Here is a 20,940-nt window from a genome sequence, read left to right on the forward strand (position 1 = left end):
TGTACAAACAAGTTATATACAGGATAATTAGGAAATGAGAGGGAAAGCACTAGAATTAAGAGGGAAAGGCTTTCTGTAGGAAATGGGATTTTAGTTAGGACTTAGAGGAAACCAGGCAAGCCAGTAGAGTTGAGGAGCGAAAGCATTCTAGGCATAGGAGAGAGTCAGAAAAAAATGCCTGGAGTCAAGAGATGGAGTGTCTTGTTCATGGAACAGTGAAAAGGCCAGTGTCACTAGAAAGAAGAGTACATTATTTCATTTCACACTACACCACTTACTCCACTCAGCGTATTTATGTACATATGTCTTTTTACTTTCTTTGTTGTTGTTCAGTTGTGTCCAACTTTTCATGACCCCATGACCCCACTTGGGGTTTTCTTGGCAAAGATCCTGGAGTGGTTTGCCATTTCCTTCTCCAGCTCATCTTACAAATGAGGAAACTGAGGCAAACAGGGTGAAGTGAATTGCCCAGGGTCACACAGCTAGTAAGTATCTGAAGCCAGATTTGAACTCAAGATGAGTCCTCCTGACTCCAGGCCTGGCGTGCTCTATCCTCTGTACCACCTAGCTGCTCTATACATATGTGTACAAATATACATACATTTTAACTGAAGTGAATAAAAATGAATTTTGTTTTGCAAGCCTGAGAATTTCACTAGGCCCTTTGAGATAAATGGTATTATTGACTTATAGAAGTATGGTACATGAATATAACGGATTATTATTGGCTACAGGGAATGATGAAGGAGATGGCTTCAAAGGAACCTGGCAAAATATATATGAAATGATGCAGAGTGAAATGAACACAATGAGATGGATTCAGGGTGCAGACAGATACAAAGGGGAGTAAAGTGTCTAGGAGACTGGAAATGTAGGAGGGAAGATAAATTATGAAGGGATTTAAATACCAAAAAGAGAATTTTATATTTGATCTTGGAGGCAATAGGGAGCCACTGGAGTTTATTGAGTAGGGGGGTGACATGGTCAGACCTGAGCTTTAGGAAAATCATTTTAGTGGCTGAATGGAGGATGGATTGGAGTGGGGAGAGACTTGAGGCAGGCAGACCCACCAACAGGCTATTGCAATAGTCTAGGCATAAGGTGATGAGGACCTGCATCAGAGAAGTAGCAGTGTTAGAGGAGAGAAGGGGGAGTATTCAAGAGATGTTGCAAAGGTGAAATCAATAGACATTGGCAACAATTTGGATATGGGAGGTGAGAGATAGTAAGAGTCTAGGTCTAGGATGACTCCTATGATGCAAGTCTGAGGGACTGGGGTGGGGGGAGAAGGTCAGGGATGGTGTTGCCCTCTACAGTAATAGTGAGAACAGTAGAGGAGCAGAGTATTTAGGGGAAAGAGGTTCTGTTTTGGACATACTGAGTTTAAGATGTCTGCAGGACATAGTTGGAGATTTCTGAAAGGGAGCTGGAGATGCAAGGTTGGAGGTCAGCAGCAAGATTGGGACAGGATAAGTACGTTTGAGAATCATCAGTATCAAGATGGTAATTAAAGTCATGGGAGCTGATGAGATCACCAAATGAGGTAGTATAGATAAGTAGGAGGAGAACCCAGAGGGAGTGGTGTCCTGAAAACTTAGAGAGAAGAGAGTTTTCAAGGAGGAGAGGGGGATCAACACTGTCAAAGGCTGCAGAGAGGTTGAGGAGTATGAGGTTGAAAAACGGCTATTGGATTTGGCAACTAAGAGATCGTTGATGACTTTGGAGAGAGCAATTGCAGCGAAACGATAAGTCAGAAGCCAGATTGTAAGAGGTAAAGAAGAAAGTGAGAGGAGAGAAAGTAGAGGCCTCTGCTGTATGTAGATGGCCTTTTTGAGGAACTTAGTTAACTACAAAGGGCAGAAGAGAAATAGGATGATGGTTATCAGGGACAGAAGGATCAAGTGAGGGTTTTATGAGGGTGGAGGAGACATGGGCATATTTGTTGGCAGTAGAAAATGAGCCAGTAGACAGCGAGAGATTGAAAATAAGTGATAGGATAGGGGTGACAGAGGGGGCAATCTGTTGCAGCAGATGAGATGGAATGGGATCATGAGCAGGCAATGGGCTTAGCCTTGGTAAAGAGTAAGACCACCTCATTATGTGAGACAGGGTTGAAGGAGAAGATAATGACAAGAAGGTATATGAGTGATGTGAGATGAGGAAGAGGGGAGAAGAGGGAGCTCATGGAGAATGGCCTCAATTTTTACCACAAAATATGAGGCAAGATTCTCAGCTGGGAGGGCAAAGGGAGGATGGGCGTGCCATGGGAGGTTTGAGGAAGGATGAAAAAGTTTGGAAGAACTGCTGTGGAGAGTGGGATAGTGGGTTGATAGGGAGGGTATAGTAGGATTGCCTAGCAGCAGTAAGGGCCCAGTTGAGGTTCTACAACATAAAATTGTAGTGGACCCAGTCAGAATGGTCATGTAATTTTCTCTTCCTTTGTTTAGCAGTATGTGTATAGAAGTGAAGGCACAAAATGGTAGGAATGATCCAAGGCTGGGGCTTGGCAGGGCACAATTGGCAATATGATAAGGGGGCTAGTGATTCAAGAGAGAAGGACAGTGCATAGTTGAATTGGTTTACCACGGGGTGAAGATGGAGAAAAGAGGAGAGAATGCCTAGTTCAAGGAAGATGGCCTGGAAGAGAATGGAGTGGTAGAGGGATTGGAGGTCATGGTGCAAATAAATAGTAGGATTTGGTAAGGAAGGCAGAGGGAGATGTGAAAAGCCAATAGATTTTTGTGGGATAAGGGGATTTTGAAATTCTTGAATGCGGAAGTGGTACATTTGTGAGTGATGATGAGATCAAGGGTGTAACTATTTTTCCATGTGGGTGAAGTAGGGTAGAGGAGCAACTCATGGGAAGTGAATAGGTTGAGAAACAAGAGATTAGAGTGTTTGAGGGAGATTCAATGTATATGTTGAAGTCTCTAAATATGGAGAAGAGAAAAATAGCGAGACATGTGCTGACCTTATGGAAGAAGGAAGAGGAGTGGCCTAGAGTTCTGTAGACAATAGCTACCAAGACTGGATGGCACAGTTCTTAGTACATGGATAGCACTACAAAATGTTATTTATGGTGATGATGATTAGGTAGTAGATATTAATAGCATGAATCTCAAAGGAAGAGAGGTTATTGAGTGAGGGAAATCATCATGAAGTAATCAGTGAAAGGCATTTAATGAAAATACGGTAGTAAGGTAAAAAAACAAAAACAAAAACATTAAATTAAATAGACATACTCTTCCTAACCATGTCTGTTTTGGAGAAATCTGGTCTCAGCTTCCTATTAGCCACTCTGTCTCCATGACATAGCTGAAGTGAGACATCAAGATGCTTATGGCAGTGTTAGTGGGGGAATTTGGAGTGCTATAGAGTGTTAAAGAGAATGTCTCGGCTTTTGCTGGGCCTAGAAACCTGGGAGCATTGTGAAGAGTGTTGTTGTTTCTTCTTGGGGAGGAAATCAGATGGTCATCAGAGCTCAGAAATTTTTTTCTTTGCATTTCTCCCTGGATAATCTTTCACCTTCTCCAATGCTATGTCTTGTCTTTTGCAAGATTTACCCCAGTGCCATTCAAAATGTACAGCCTTCTGGGGGATGCAGGTCAGAGAGATCACAGGGTCTGTGCCTGTGATCAAGCCCTCTTACATTGTTTTCCCCCAAGCCTTCACAAGTCTATGTTAGTCAGCTGAGGAAAATAGAGTTGTTACTCAAAATTGGATATTATTGAAGGTAGGTGAGAAAAGGCAGCTTCTTAAGGGTTTTCAAGTCCTGAACAGCAGGCAAATATGTTGGGAACGAGACCATTTTGCTCCTTATTGAATCCTTGTTAAATGTGTGCTCTGGTTAATTTGCTTATGCAAGTTATCACTTATGTCCCACTTATCTCACTCTTTCAGAAAAAGGACTGAAATCTGCTCACTAATGTGCTGCTTTTGGGACCATCCAGGGTCCTCAATCTCCTTGTTCCCCAAGTCCACATTTCTCTCTGAAGTATTAATTGTCCATGCCTGAGCTCCATGCCTGGCATAGACAGTCTCCCCATTCCCTTTCATCCTATCTAGAAGTGTAAATTGGATCCAGTGATTTGTCCAGGGTGGCGGTATTTCCTAGGGCTCAGAGAGAAGGGGATGAAGCCAATATACTCTCTGTATGCTGACAAATGTGTGAAACTAGTCTGACATACTTTTCATGTGTGCCAAAGAGAGGTGGGGAATAGGGTGTGGGGGTTGTAAATGGAAATTAGGTGGAGATATGCCAATATTAACCACATCTTTGGCTCTGAGCTATAATTAAGAATAGGGTTCATTGTGAGTATTCAGAAATAAATTATGTTTGGACTTGAGTAATTGCTTTCTAGAGATCTTACATAAATATTGGATTTATGACAACCTAATTTGAGGTAAAGTTGAGAAAGTTGTTACTGTTTGTCCTTCATTCTCGAAGAGGAACATGACATCAGGGAGGAGATGCCATGACATGCAAGTGAATTGGATTTAAATGGGGGCGGGGGTGGGGGGGAGGGCTATGCAAAGTCACCAGGGTCACTTTCTCCTCTGGAGTCATCTGGGGGAGATAGAGATCAGGATGACTGGAGATGGCCCTAGATGCAGTTAAAAGTTAAAGGTATTTAATGGAGAGTGAACTAAACGTGGTTGGGGAGTGGTGGTGGTGGGGTGTATGAATAGCAAGGAAAAGGGGCAGAAACTCCCTATGAATGGAACCTGAAGACTCACAATCAACCCATTTCTTACTCTAGACATCTATGATTCTGGATAATATTCTTAAAAAGCAGTCATCCAGCTTCTCCTTGAAGGCTGAGTAACAAAAAATTCACTACCTCTCTCATACCGCATATATAGGAGTTTTCTCCTGAATGAACTCTCTTATGAATGTTTAGGGTTCAATAGAGGCAGCTGTTTGCGCAGTGGATAGACTCTTGGACCTAGAGTTAAGAAGACCTGAGTTCAAATCTATCCTCATACACTTTTGAGTGAAATGATTATTAATAACCAATGATTGGGGAGATCCAGAGTTCCTCCCTTCTTGAAAGTCCTGATTTTAAAATTCAACCTCTGGAAGGATATTGCTGATAATGAGATTAGACTCACCCTGGGCACTAAGGTCTCCAGCTCAGACTTGGGTGGGACATGCATTCTTTGAATAGATAGCCCAAAGCTGGAGGTGATCTGAGTGTGGAGATAGTTTCTCCATCCAAGGGTGACATGATGTCATTCTCAGTCCCTCATTTTTATATAGCTCACCTCCTATTATGTTAACCAACCAGAGTTGATTGTCACTCCTCTTTCAAAAGAACGTATAAGCTCTGAGCCCAGCCTGCCATGATTGTTTTTGTTCTAAGAGAGACCACCAAATGACCATCCTTTTATTAGTAACATGTTGGCCTTATTAATAAAATGATTAAATTACCCAGAAACTATGTCTCTCAAACCGTTTTATTCATCATAATTCCTAGCTACATGACCCTGGGCAAATAACTTAACCTCTATTTGCCTCAATTTCCTTAACTGTTAAATGGGGATGATAAGAGTCTACCTTGCAAGGTTGTTTATGAGAATCAAATGAGATAATATTTTAAAAGTTCCTTGTGTATACTAGGTACTATATATGTGCTTATTCCCTTCTTCTGTTTTTTTTTTTTCTTTTTGGTGAGGCAATTGAGGTTAAGTGACTTTCCCAGGGTCACACAGCTAGTAAGTGTCAAGTGTCTGGATCTGAACTCAGGTCCTCCTGACTCCAAGGCCAGAGTTCTATCCACTGCACCACCTAGATGCCCCCTTCTCTGTTTTCTGAATGAAGTCTTTGCTTTACTAATTACATTTATATGAGTTCTTTCCTATAGATTTTCTGATGCTTAAAAAAAAACAACTTAATTTACAATTTAATACTCTTCCACACAGACCATATTTATCAAGTTTTCCACCTGTGTGTCCACCTATTCCACTTTTGGACAACTCTAATAGACGCTAAGTTTTTCTTTATATTGAGCTAAAATTTGCCTCTGGAAAATAAACTCTGTTTAATGCTCTTGGTTCTGTCCTCTGGGATCATGCAGTATAAATGTAATCATTCTTCCATATCAAAATCCTTCAATTGCTTGAAGATGGCTCTTTTTCTCTAAGGCTTCTCTTCCCTGCATTCAAGCCACACAGTTCTGCCCACCTATCTTCAAATGCCAAGGTATATATTCCCCACTCCATCTTGGTTACCTTCCTCTCCAGTTTCTCAAGGCTTTTCCTAAAATTTGTGTAGAAGTATTTCCACAGTAGCATTTCATTCCTATTAGAAGCAGAAGAGGCCCCTCAACTTCTTGGAATGAGAAAAACAAAGTAATAAGATACTGGAAATGGAGCAGAGGTGTCAAACTCAAATTGGAAAGGGGACCACTAATCTGTACAAGAAGGGTCTCTGTAGGCCTGTATATTGACTTAGTTTTAAAATGTGATATTATCTATGTTTTATTATTTTTTGATTTATTTTGTTAAATATTTACTGATTACATTTTCATCTGGTTCTAGCAGTACACTGGAATGTTGGGGGTAGCAGGTGGCCCTTGGCTATTTTCCACACCTCTGAAGTAAAGAGGCCTGGGTACAAATAGCAGATTCCTAGAGTTCCCTATTTACTCTTCTTTTATCGTGAGAAACATTTCCCATTGACCTCTGCTGCCTGGGCTTGTCTCGCTTGTGTGCAGGTCTCCATCTTTTCCTCCAAAGTCTGACTTGTTTCCACGTATTTTTTTTTTTTTTTTGAAGTGGCTCCTGGCTTCTTGCACAGCCACCAGGAAGTGTCTCTCAACAGTCATGTCCCTCTTGCATAAAGCCCCAGAAGTAATTGTAATCATTGCTATGAGAGGAGAATTTTCAGCTTAACTTTCTTCCCACCATTTACTTAAGATGAGCAGGTTACATAGCTAGCTAGAGCCTGAAGAATGAAGCTGAGATATCAGACTTTAGCTAGGTGGCTAATTGGTTAGTTTTCAAACTCCAGTTTTAACCTTGGTGTTTGCTAGCTAGTTTATTATTTAAACTTATATAGATCTTCCCCTTTAGCTATTTCTTTTCTTCTTCTTCTTCTTTTTTAGGCATTTGGGGTTAAGTGACTTGCCCAGGGTCACACAGCTAGTAAGTGTCAAGTGTTTGGTCTGAGGCCGCGTTTGAATTCAGGTCCTCTTGCCTCCAGGACCAGTGCTCTATCCACTGTGCCACCTAGCTGCCCCACCTTTAGCTATTTCTTCTTGGATATATAAATCATTACCTCCTGCCTTCTGTAAAATTCCATTGTACTTATCCTGCCTATGTAACTAAAACCTATGTAAGGTTGCTGAAACTGCCACTCAGGGCCTACTTGTTTTTGTACTCTGGCTTCCTTTAAGTCCTAACTAAAATGCCACCTTCTATAGGATGTTTTCTCTAATCCTTCTTAATTCTAGTTCTTCCATTTTAAAATTGCTTTGCCAAAAACAAGGCCACGTGGTGAAAGCTAGCTCTCACTTTATGGCTCTAATAAGAACATCAAATTAGGAACCTCTCAACCAGAGAATTTACATACTCTTTGCTGCTCCTATCCATATCTAAACCAGATACCTGGATACTGCCAGCAACAGGCTGAAGGGAGAATCTAAAAGAATCTCTGAGGATATGACTTGTGTAATGAGTTATGAATTTGATATTTGCCAATATAGTTATGTAGGCTAAGACTAAAAACAGTACGCTTTAAATTGGCATTGACTCCATCATCATTTAACTTCTGGTGTTCCTCTATTTCGTTCCTCACCCAGATTCAAGTTCCAGAAAGGAAAGGAACTTCAATTTATTACGTGTAATTGCCTTGTGCTGTAAGTTAGCAAATTGTCAAGTTGATATATTTAGGAAATTCAGATGTAAACTGAAAAATCAGAAGCCAAACAATTTTTAAAAACCACAGAAGGTAGAATTCTTAAAACCTTTTAAATGACAAATATTCATTTGACCTTGTTGTTTTCTCAGTTTTTAACTCAGTTTTTTAGAACTTCAGTTAATACCAATTGCAATTACATTAAATCGATTAACTTCAATTAATTAATTCTAATTAATTCATATCCCCCCCGCCCCAGAATGAGTAGAGACTGATAAGGATGTATCCCTCCTATAAAACATAGGTAACAGAACACTTTTTATAAGAAGATGATCTCTAATACACGAATGACTTCACTTAAAAGTTGCCAGGTTAACTTCAATTGTAGCAAAAGGTCCTGGGATGGTATGTATATATTGAGTATATTGAAAGTTATGTTGGCTCAGTGACTTGTTGTTCCTAGCCCCACTTGTCAATCAGTGTTGGGGAAGGTGACACTAAGTCTGAAGATTTTTGCATTACCTGCTCTTTGTCATGTACCCCTTATCTGTGACTTATGTATCCTTACCTGCAAATTGTCCTGTTCTTGCTACCTTGGGGAGGAACTGAGGTGCAAGGGCTCAACCTCTTTTGCTGGGGTGCGTCTGAATTGTCTTAAAGTTAACTATGAAAGAAGTCTCCACCTGAAGCCATGGCTGATCTTCAATAATCAGCCTGCCATTGTGTTGCTATCTTGATGTACTTATAATAAACTCCTTTAATTTCTCTTTGCCCTGAGTTTTGTCTTGTTAATTAGGGTGAAAGCCCAAATGAAGAATTTTCCTTTCAACAAGTAATTAATTTCAAAACAGTGAATATCAAGTAAGTTGTTTATAATAAAATGTCCTTGCACTTCAAGACATGCTCCATACTCAGGTGGTAATTCCAAAGTAAATAATAAACCCAAATAAAATTGACTTTTCCGTTGAGGTCACACAAGATATTCGTATTCATTACTCTAAGGAAATTGATGGCCCTAAAATTCTTTTCTTTTCTTTTCTTTCCTTCAAAACAAAACTGAAGATGTTTTTGATTTAGTCTTAATAACAACTTGATCCCATAAACTGTTGCATCAATACCCAATTGTTCTAATATCATTTAAAAATATTTAAGGACCTTATTTCTCTCTCTCTCTCTCTCTCTCTCTCACACACACACACACACACACTCACTATATATGTGTGTGTGTGTGTGTGTGTGTGTGTGTGCATCTCTGTATTTATAAACAGGCAGATGACAAAACCAAATACTCTTTTGCTTAGTTGTTTAGGATATAGTATTGACTATAGTCTCAGATTGAAAACAGTAAGAGGTGCTAAGATATTGCAGCAACAGGAATCTGAGATGAATAAAAAACCTGAGAGACAGAGTTTCTGGGTAATTAATAATCATTTATTCTGGGTAACTAACTAGTTTATCCATTCTTAATTTAATTTTAAAATGAAATTTAATTTACTTAATAGTCTTTCTTGTTTATTTATTCTAGGTTATTAATAATAGTTTATTAAGTAATTTATTAGTAATATATGCTAATTAATAGTTATTTATTAAGCTAACCAAAAATCAATAAATTGGTGGTCAGTGGTTTCTCTGGGTAACCAAAGACAAAACCTTGGAGATACTGAATACTTTTAAATACCTTTGGAAGTGGGAGTGCCTTGACAGGTGAAAATCAGCCCTGATTGGTGAGCAATTAATGAGGGGGTAGACTTTTAAATGAGGAGGTAAGCTGAAAGCCTTCAGCTCCTCCTGCTCAGAGTGTGGCTTGATCATGAGACTCAGCTGACTCCAGCAATTAGACAAAGGAATCTCTACCCAGACCACTTTGATTGGTTTTCTCCTTTATGAGTTGGGTCACTTTAAATTCTAATAAAGGGGGTGCAAAGACATAGAGTTAATGCAGAGAATGTTCCTGGAGAATTTTAGGCAGTCTTATCTATCAGCAATGTCATTCAAAGACTAACTGGCCTACAAGGGCTGGTCCCTGAATGAGGAAATAAAAAGCCAGGATCCTAATTAATAATGGGTTATTAATATAATAGAAAATAATACTTTCAATTCATTATTTAAAAAAAAAAATCACAGTTTAACTTGCCCTGGTTAGAGAGATTTGCTATGAGAAGAAGAAGCAGGGACATGAATATAACAGTATCAATACTGGTCCTCCAGGCCTAAATCCAAGGGCTCAGAATGATTCAACATATGTATAAGAATAGCATAAATGACCAAGTATAGGGTGGGATACATAGCTAAGCTCAGAATTAACCCATGGGAAGATTTCTTGTATGGGAAGATGAATTAGGAGGGTTCAACCTTAGCCTTCCCAAGGTCATCCTCCCAACCTTATTCCCAGGGACAGATATGCACTGGTCTTAGATCTCATATGTCATTCCCATTGAGCTGCTGGCGTTTTTTCTTGAAGTGGCAAAACATTGGCCCAAGGACACAACAACCCTAAGAATGAAGTTCAAAAAGAATATTCAGGGTCCTAAAAGGTTTTACTTCCCAAAAAGTGAGCAGAGTCTCACTAATCTAGACACAATTGTTAGCAACACTCTCATGTTGTTGCAATAAATTAGCTAGCAAATAAACAGGCTTTCAAAAAAAAATCACATGAAAGATTTTTACTTAACATTCCTTTCTACTAGCATTTCTCCTTCTCAAAAACAGTTTAAAAACCATCCTGAAGTAAAAAAGCAGTCCTTAGAATCTAATGAAGTAATATGTGATAGCTGTAAACCTCCAGACTGGCAGATGTCTATCTCTTATTCAACCCTCAAAGCAAAAATAAATCTTTAAGACTGGAGTTTGTTAAGACTTTAAGTTGCTTAAAATGTAGAGATCACTACAGATATAACTTCATAATTCACAATAAATAGTCTTACACTATAAACAAATTCCTAATTACCACCCCTGCCTCTCATGAAAAAGTGTTTGAGGCCCTACCCAGCTTTGCTCCAAGTGCTAAGGACCCCCCCCCCCCCCACCCCTTTGCTGCTTGCTCAGTGTACCACACACAACCTCTGATGTTTTCTTAAATTCAGTGAAGAGTTCCTACCCCCACCCCAACCTCCTTATAATCTAGCCACTGCTGGGGTTCTTATAACCTAGCCACTGCTCTGATTCCTAAAATCTAGCCAATAGCCCACAGATGCTCAGATTCCTTAGGAGTCTAGCTAATATGCCAAATCTTCAATAAACCTTGTTTTTGACTGAAAGATGGCTTGGGTCAAATTCTTTTGGGCAGGACCCACGTGTCATGATCTTGGGGTTCCAGGACCCCTAACCTCTAGACCTCATCATACCTATAGCTCTTTTCACCTCTAGCTCTTAGGTTTAAACATCATAGAATTTATACCACATCACTAGCAGAGTTGAAACAAATTTATAACCATGTCAAACATCTTATCAGATAAAACAATGAAGAATTTTTTTTCTTTTCCCATTAATGCAATCTGAATGAAATAAAACACTCTTAACAAAGATAGCAGCTTTTAGACAACTCTTTCACAACTGAATTTATAACCTAACATATCTAAATGACAAGAGAATTAATTTTCCTACCTACATTGGTGTTACAAAGTTTCATAACATAGACATTATTTGATTGTTTAGCCATTAGCCAATAGGTGAGCATCCCCTTGGTTTTCAGGTTTGTTTTTTTTTTCCTACTACAAAAAGATAAAGAGGGTCTTGAGCCTGGGCCACCCATATATCTGAGTACATGGCTGTCCACCAAGAAAACTTACAGAAAGATTTTAATGCTTTCAGGAGGAAAAAGTGGGGAAAAGGGAGTAGTCATATGAGAAGTGAGGCCTAGTCATGAGGCCCCAGCCGCCCAATCCAAGCAAGAAAACTCACTTCATTTTTTTTTAACCCTTCATGATCCCCTTTGCCCCAGACCTTAAGGAGGAGGTAAGAACACTTTTGGTAGCTGAGGCTAGCCTAAACTAGTTCTGTTTACAGGATAAACAGGGCTTAAAGATTCTCAGGTGCCCCACCCAACCTAACTGAGAGTAAGGGCCTATGGAGCAGGAATGCAATGACATTCTTAGGATGCTCTAGAGGAAAGGGGCTTTCTCTTACTGTCAGGATGACCTTTTGATAGAGAAGGGAATATTACATTTGATATTAACAATATTAAAGTTAATTTTCCTGTTAGGGGTTTTCCTGCAAAGATACTAAAGTGGTATACCATTTCCTTCTCCAGCTCATTTTATAGATGAGGAAAATGAGGATAACAGGATAAAGTGACTTGCCCAGGGTTACACAGCTAGTAAGGGTCTGAGGCTGGATTTCAACTCAGGTCTTCCTGACTCCATTGCTAAATCCATTTTACCACCTTTTGTAGGTGCTTAATAAATGTTGATTGATTGATTGATTGATTGTATACCATGGGTCTATGCTCTGAACATACATTAAACTGAATGTTGATAGTTTATGATTGGCAAGGTTACCTATCAATGTATCCTTTCCCACTGAGTCTTTGAGCAGAAAAAGTCATAAATTCCAGCCATTGGCAACACAGGGTGCTAAAACCCAGATTGTCAGCAGCCACAAAAATGGTCAAGAGGAAGTAAATCTCAAGGCTGAAGGAAGAGAAAGTGAGGAACCTGCTGCCTGAGACCAGGCCCCTTGACTTCCAATGTCTCACTACCCTGTTTCCTTCTATTGAAAAGTTCAGGAGTGTCCTTCTACTCTGGACAGAGAAGAAATGCTGTGGTGGAAACACTTGCTACACACATTTTAGGAAGAGCATTGAGAAGCTAGGTGACTCAGTGGATAGAATGCTGGGCCTGAAGTCAGGAAGACACCTTCCTGAGTTCAAATCTGGCCTCAGATACTTACTAGCTGTGTAATCCTGGGCAGGTCACTTAACCCTGTTTACCTCAGTTTCCTCATCTGTAAAATTAGCTGGAAAAGGAAATGGCAAACCACTTCAGTATCTTTGCCAGGAAAACCCTAAATGTGGCCACAAGAGTCTGAAGCAACTGAACAACTACAATCGAGAAGGTGGAAAGGAGGGCAACCACAATGGAGTGAGGAATGGAAACCATACCACCGTTAAACATCAGTTGAAGGAACTGTGTAGCTTGAATGCAGAGAAGAGAGGACCTAGAAAATAATAACCATCTTCAAGTAGTTGAAGGGTTATGACTTTGAAGAGAGATTAGGCTGAAACTTTAATTGGAAAATGATCTTTAAAACTAACACTTTGTAAATACAGGTTTGATTGGATCTTATATATATGAAATTCTTGAGTACCTCCATCAGGTTTTTCACCATTTCTGAGAGACTCTATTTTAATTTCATTTTCTTTCTTCTGGATTCCAATTGCCCTAATCCTTCCCGGAGGAGAAATATTTTAGATTCTACCTCCTTCTTTTCAACTTTGAGGTTTTTTTAAATGTATTTTTGGAAGATTGAAAGCTGAAATTCTATTTTCCTCTTGATGACTTCTAACAGCCCCTGATAAAAGGCGTCCCATTCAGGGTGTTTGATTTTTGGTTTTGTTTTATCAAGGGACATCTTTAAATAGTTAATTTTATCTTTATCAGAGGACCTCAATGTGGTCAAGAGTTTTCAAGGATCAGATCCTAGAATTTGCAAGCATCCCAACTATATTTGAAAGCCATTCAACTGGCTGCAGTTCCCTTAAGGTGTCAGATAAAGAAAACCCTGAATTGCCCATGGGTCTTTACCAGTATTCTCAATTAAAATGGTGACTCAACTGAAAATGACGGGAAGTCAGATTCAAGCAAGACTAGGTATTTACAGAGTCAATGGGAGGGGACTTGGGCACAAGGGGCCTGTGCTTGTACCAGAGCATTTAGAAATTCACTCCCAGTACAGCACAAGACATAATCTCCAATTAATCCCACCACTACCACCCTTAATGGGAGCCCTGAAATAAATCAACCTCATAAGTGGAGGAAAAAGGTATCTTTAATTGACGTAAAGAAGGTTGAGAGCCTTGGTCATTCATATATTTGAGTATCTAGAAAGAAAACTTAAAGGTTTTCATACTTTCAGACGGAAGAAGTGTGTATATGTGTGTGTGGGAGGAATCATATGAGAAGCAAAGTCTAGTCATGAGGCCCCATCCAAAACCCACTTCATCCTGGTTGTTTTTACCCTTTATGATCCCCTTTCTCTCAAATTTTAATGAGGAGGCAAGGACACTTTTGGAACCTGTGGCTAGCCTAAGCTACTTCTGTTTACAGGTTAAACAGGGCTTAAAGATTCTCTTGAGTATGGAGTTCCACCCAACCTAATAGAGAGTAAGTGCCTGTAGTGTAGGACTTCAAGGACATTCTTAGGGTGCTTTATCTGAGGTTGAAGTGCAGAGAAGAGAGGCCCTGGAAGATAATAGCCATTCTCAAGAAGTTGAAGGGTTATGACTCTGAAGCGAGATTAGACTGGTTCTACATGACCCCAGAGGACAGAATCAAGATCATTAAAGAGAGTTTATTTCTCAGAGGCAAATTTTAACTCAATATAAAGAAAAACACAGTATCTATCCACCACAAGTGGAATGGGTGGTCACATAGGTGATAAATCTTATAAATATGATCTGTGTGGAAGAGAATTAAATTATAAATCAAAGTGTTTTTTTTTAAGATATCAGAAGATCTATAGGGAAGAATCCTTATAAATGTAATTAGTATAGCCAAGGCTTCATTCAGAGAGCAGCCCTGGAGATTCATAAGAGTTCATTTAGGAGAAAACCCATATATATATCATGAGTAGGGGAAAGGTCATGAATTTCCTCTTGTTGGTGGTCTTCAAGTAGAGGATGAATAACCATCTGTTAGGGATATTGGAGAAAGAATTATTGTTTGGTTTGGCCCTTTCTAATTCTGAGATTCTGTGATCTATCTGTGATGGATAAAGATGACCTCAGACTTTTCCAAAAAAGAAGACATATGTATTGTGCAAGAATGAAGCAAGGTCAGCATTATTATCATCAACAAACATGATTAAAGTTGACTGACTCTCCTTGTTGATACCTGATGAGTTTAGATACTAAAGATGACGTGCTATAAAAATGCTCTTCCCTCCGCTCAAAAGAAACTATTTGCATGACCCACCTCTCCCTTTTGCCCCATCCCTGAAATCATTTTCTTTCTTCTTCACATTCATCATTCTCTACATGTCATACTATTCTTTGCATGACCTCCCTGAGTTCAGTAGGTCCTGCAGTCCTCTTCCTAATGGTCCTGATGATTCCAAGTAAAGCTACATTGACTCTAAATCCTCAGTACCTGTGTCCATTTTGCCCTTGATTTCACCTCTCTGTTTCCAAAAACACCAGTCTGGTTCCCTTGGGTCACTCCAGTATTTCAGGGGACTGAATTTCTTCCATTACCCAGGAAGAGGGAGTCATTGCCTAAGTAGGAGAATCAGTGCTTCCGAGGAGCTGCTGCATCTACTAGGGCATCTCTGGACACACATGCTTTTGATCATTTACAACCCACCCTACATCTTGCCTGCTCTTTTTCAACTTGGAAGCTATTTGCAAGAGAAAGAGAGATATTCATGGATTGCTGTACTTAGCTCTTGCTCAGTGGCCTTTCCACAGTTAATTCCCATTTAAACTCTCCAAAATGGGTAGAGAAGATCAAAATATGATGGCTCTAAAATTGGAAGGAATCTCAAAATTTAATCCAATCCCCTAATTTTATAGGTGAGAAAACAGGTCCAGGGAGGTTGTGACTTGTCCTAGGTTATATAAGGAATACTCATCTGAGATAAAATTTGAATTCAGGTTCTATGACCATATATATGTACTCCTTGTCTTCCGCATTAGAACATAGGCTCTGTGTAAATAGGGATTATTTTATTCTTTGTATTTATATCCCAGTGCCTAACACAGTGCCTGCCATATAGTAGATGCTTAATAAATTCTGATAGAGTCTGAAGATCACCTGGCAGGATAAGATACCAGACATTAGGTCCTTTCTCAAACTAAACTGCCCACCATTCAAACTCTGCTTCAGAGAGCGCAACTCCAATGGGCTGGCCATGTTGTTCGAATGCAAAATGTACGCTTGCCAAAAAGACTGTTTTATGGAGAACTCACTTAAGTCAAGCATTCACATGGTGGTCAGAAGAAGTGATACAAGGACACTCTCAAGGTCTTTCTTAAAAACTTTGGAATTGATTGTGTGACATGGGAGACACTGGCACAGGACTACTCGCCATGGTGTGATCTCATCAAAAAAGGTGCTGTGCTCTATGAGCAAAGCAGAATTGAAGCAGCTCAAAAGAAATGCAAGATGCACAAATTTAGAGAATCCACCCCATTTGTTCACATGGACTATTTGTGCCCAACCTGTGGTAGAACATTCTGAGCTGGTATTGGTCTGATCAGCCACAGTCAGACATACTATAACGTGACTTTAGCGGAGTGATGTCATTTTGGTTCTGTTCTAGAATGAAGGAAAAAAAACAACTAACCAATTGACTGATTGATTAGGTCTCCTCTAACTTGTCTGATCACTTCTCAGTCTCCTTTACTGGATGATATTCCACCCCTAACTTGGGGCTTGCCCCAAGGCTCTGTCCTTCGTCATCTTCTCTTTCCTGTCTACGTTAACTCTCTTGGTGACATCAGCTCCCATGGATTTCATTATCATCTTTATGTTGACGATTTTCAGATTTATTTATCTAGTCTGAGTTTCTCTTTTGAGCACCAGTTGTAGCACATTATAATAAAAGCATTTTTTGAGCAAATCACTTCACAAGTATTATTTTATCCTCACATGGTGGGTGTTATTATTATCCCCATTTTACATGTTCTGGGGTTTAACAGCAATTAGAGTCAGGAACTTTATAATCTAACTTTTAACTCTGGCGATTTGATTCTGCCCAGCTCTGATTCTACCCCCTTTGGATGAATGCCTATTTTTCTCTCTGTTAACTTGTTTTGGGAGAAGGAAAGTTTGGACCTAGGATTCATGGGTGTAGGAAACTCCAATTATGGAAACTCCCTCCACTAACTCAGGTCATCAACTTGTCTATGATGTATAGTCTTTGCCTGGGGTACAGGGAAGTTAAGTGATATATCTATGGTTACATAATATATGATGGAACTGGATCTTGAACTTGGGTGTTGTAGGTCAGGATAGTAGAAAAACTTGGGAGATTCAAGTTAACTTTCACACTCACACAATTCATTTATTCATTTCCTACCAGAATGGATTACATTAGACTTCTTCATCATGTCCCTCCCGCCAAGGCACTGGGTACCTTCCTCTCTTCCCTCTCCCCCACTACTCCCATAGCTCTTTTACTTCTGCAGAGGAGCAGGGAGAGGCATCTTCTCATATTTCTTCTTTGGGAACAAGCTTGGTTATAATTGTATTCATTTTCAATAATTTCCAATTCATTTTCAGTTTTGTTATTGTTCTTTGCATTTACTTTGCTGTCTTCCTATATGTTGTATTACTGGTTCTGCCTACTTCATTTTGCATCAGTTCATGTAAGCCATTTGTATTTATTATATCTTACAGAGCAGTAATATTATACCACAATTTATTGAAATATTCTCTAATCAATGGACTTATATTTTGTTTCCAGTTCTGTGTTACCACAAAAAAAATACTGCTATAAATATTCTGGCATATATGGAACCTCTCTTTTTACTATTGACTTCCTTGGAGTATAAGCTCAGTAACAGAATCCCTTGGTCAAAAAGTACAGTCATTTTAGTAATTTTCTTTGCATACTTAAGAAATTGCAGGGACTTTAAAGCATGTCAAAATGTTGCCCTAGCCAACTAGGTGGCACAGTGGATAGAGTGCTGGGCCTGGAGTCAGGAAGACTCTTCTTGAGTTCAAATCTGGTCTCAGACACTTACTAGCTGTGTGGTCCTGAGCAAATCACTTAACCCTGTTTACCTCAGTTTCCTTATTTGTAAAATGAGCTGGAAGAGGAAATGACAAACCACTTCAGTATCTTTGCCATGAAAAACCTCAAATATGGTCACGAAAAGTTTGAAATGACTGAATAACAGCACTTTTTCAGGCTCATATCGCATTATTGTTCTTTACTCAGTTGGAGTTCTAGGCAGCATGATCTACTTGTCATTCTCTATACAGGACAATCTATTTCCCACCTCCATGTCTTTGTACAGGCTGTCTCCTATGACTGAAATGCACCCTTCCTCACCTCTGCCTTAGAGAATTTCTGCCTTCCTTCCAAGTTCAGCTCAAGAGCCATTTCTTATAGTATGTCTATACTAAACTCACCCCATCCCCTTCCAAGGTTTTTAGCTCCCCTTCTCTGAAATCACTTTGCATCTACTTTGTGTATATTTGGTTTTTAATTTCTGTGTACTTGTCCTTCTCCATTCCCTGCTCAGAAACAAAATGAATTTAAGTTCCTTGAGGAAAGGCATTGTTCATTTTTGTCCTTCTACCCCCAGCACTTTGTACATAGTAGGTGGATCATAAGATCTTAGATCTTAAATTTTAGTCATAGAAGGGATCTTAATGATTAATAAATACCTCTGAATGAATGAACAAACAAACAAGGTATACTTTGAAATGTTACACTTATGTGTATGCACGTGATTTTAATGCCAGAGAGTCTTTGTTCTCCATGGCTCCTGAGTATTTATTTTGTGATGTAAAATCACATGTGTTCTCATGAAGGTGCCAAGCCATGAGTGAACTGTAACACACATTGGGAGTGCAATCTTCTAACACAATCTTGGGCACTACATTTCCAAATTTTTTTTTTTGGTTGGGCAATGGGGGTTAAGTGACTTGTCCAGAGTCACACAGATAGTAAGTGTTATGTGTCTGAGGCTGGATTTGAACTCGGGTCCTCCTGACTCCAGGGCCGGTGCTCTATCCACTGCTCCACCTAGCTGCCCCTATATTTCCACATTTTAAGAAGGCTATTGAGAAGCTAGATTATGGTTAGAGGAAGATGACCAGGACAAGGAGCTCAGGAAATGTAGCCTGGAGAATGAAGGATAGTATTCCCAGTGCCTACCACAGTGCTTTGCATATACAAGATACTTAACAAATGTAATTGTGAAGGGACAACTAGGTGGCACAGTTGATAGAGCTCTAGCCTTGGAGTCAGGAGGACCTGAGCTCAACTCTGACCTCAGACACTTGACACCTAACTAGCTGTGTGACCTTGGGCAAGTCATTTAACCCTAATTGCTGCACCAAAAATAAATAATAAATAAATAAATAAAAACCAAACTGTGTAACTGTGAGTTGAGACGAGAATATTTAGAAGGGGGAAAAATAGCAATCGTCAAATGTTTGAAGGGCCATCATGTGCACATCCTGTGCACTGACCTTACTTTCTTTTCTTTGAATTATTGTTATTTCCCCTTGTTCCAAGGGAAGGGGCACTTGTTGGGATATACCAAAGATGGGATTCCTGCGCAGGTATGAGTTGTAATTAAAAAGGCCATGGAGATCCCTCCCAATGCTGGTATTCTGTAAGTGTGAGGGGCTGCAATTTTCAAACCTTGTCTAGGGCATATAAATGCCTTGTTATGGCCTTATCTGGAGCACCAAGTAATTCTGACAGACTTCCTGTTAAAAAGCTGGGTTTATAATATAATTGCTCCCTTTTACCTTTTCCTAACTAATTTTGTTGTTTAGACTCACCCTGTCAAACACAAATCAGCCCCAACCTCTCTTTCAGACTACCTTAATAATCAGTTTTAAGAATACTGATAACATTTTCACATATATAATAAGTAAACACTTTAATGAGTGCTTATAATTTTAAAATTATATATATACAGATATATACACAGATATATATACATACACATACATATATACACATATATAGACATACATTTATACATGCACTTACATATACATACATATACTTAGATATCTATAATCTTTCTCATATATAGACATATACATTCATATGCATCTATATAAGACCATACTATACTTGTTTGTCCTCTGCTTCTCTGAAGGTGGATAACATCTTCCTTCATAAATCCAAGTCTTTTCATATTTTTCTAAGTCCACTAACTCATCATTTCTTACATCACAGAAATATTCCAATCTTATACTGTCTAGTTATTTTATATAGTCTAAAATCAATATTAAACAATATTGATTAATATGGTTGACATATGGTGTAGTTTCCCTATTTTTCTCTTTTGAGTAAATCTATTTTAGCTTTCACTTTGTCTGGGACAGTGATTACTACCCTGTTTTTTTTTCCCCTAACAAATTCTACTCCTTATCTTTATTTTATGTTTGTGTGTATCTCTTATTTCCTGTCCCTCCTGACTCCTCTACTTAACTTCTATCCAAGACTCCTCCACCTAGGATCCCTCCCTTTCCCCCACGCCCACCCTTTCCCCTTACCTTCTTGTTTCTATCTGAATTTAGAAGACTTTTATAGCCTTCCAAACATATATGTAGTTCCCTCTTTATCCCATTCCCATTAATCTAGACACCCTCCTATTCCCCTCCCCCTTTATCCTGTTCCATCACCCTCTGTAATCAAGTTTTAATCTTAAATTGGGTAATGTTGCCTTAGGCCTCAGGTCCTCCTTACTGTTATTTTCTGAATTGTGTCCTCAGGCTCAGCCTCAGGGACTCCTCTCCTCTCCTAAGCCACCGTGAGGACCCCCAGCCAGGCTGTCTTGTGCGGTACCTCATTCAGAGGGACAAGTGCTCTCTCTTCCTCTCCCAAGGCCAGAGTCAGGGTGTCTGGTCAGCTCCGCTAGGCTTGGCTTCCAGAAACAAAAGGGGGTCCTTCAATCTTCCCCACTTAGCTGTCGGCTGTTCATCAGATGAAGGTTTGTGAAGTAAAAGTTCAAGAGATGAAATTTCTTAAGGCCCAGTAGGCTTTCCTACAAAGCTGCCCCAGGGCTTGCTGCCTATTGCTTCAGTGGTGGCCTGGAGGTGTCTACCCTCCACTCAAGCTAAACCTCAGCCCCTGGAGGCCCTGTCTTTTCTGAGGTCCTCTCAAGTTATCTGAGCAGGACACCTCCTTTACTCCCTTTATTTTTGCCCCTCCAAGTTCATTTTGTGGCGATT

This window comes from Vombatus ursinus, unplaced genomic scaffold, assembly GCF_900497805.2.
Source record: "Vombatus ursinus unplaced genomic scaffold, bare-nosed wombat genome assembly UNPS02014894.1, whole genome shotgun sequence".
Lineage (NCBI taxonomy): Eukaryota > Metazoa > Chordata > Mammalia > Diprotodontia > Vombatidae > Vombatus > Vombatus ursinus.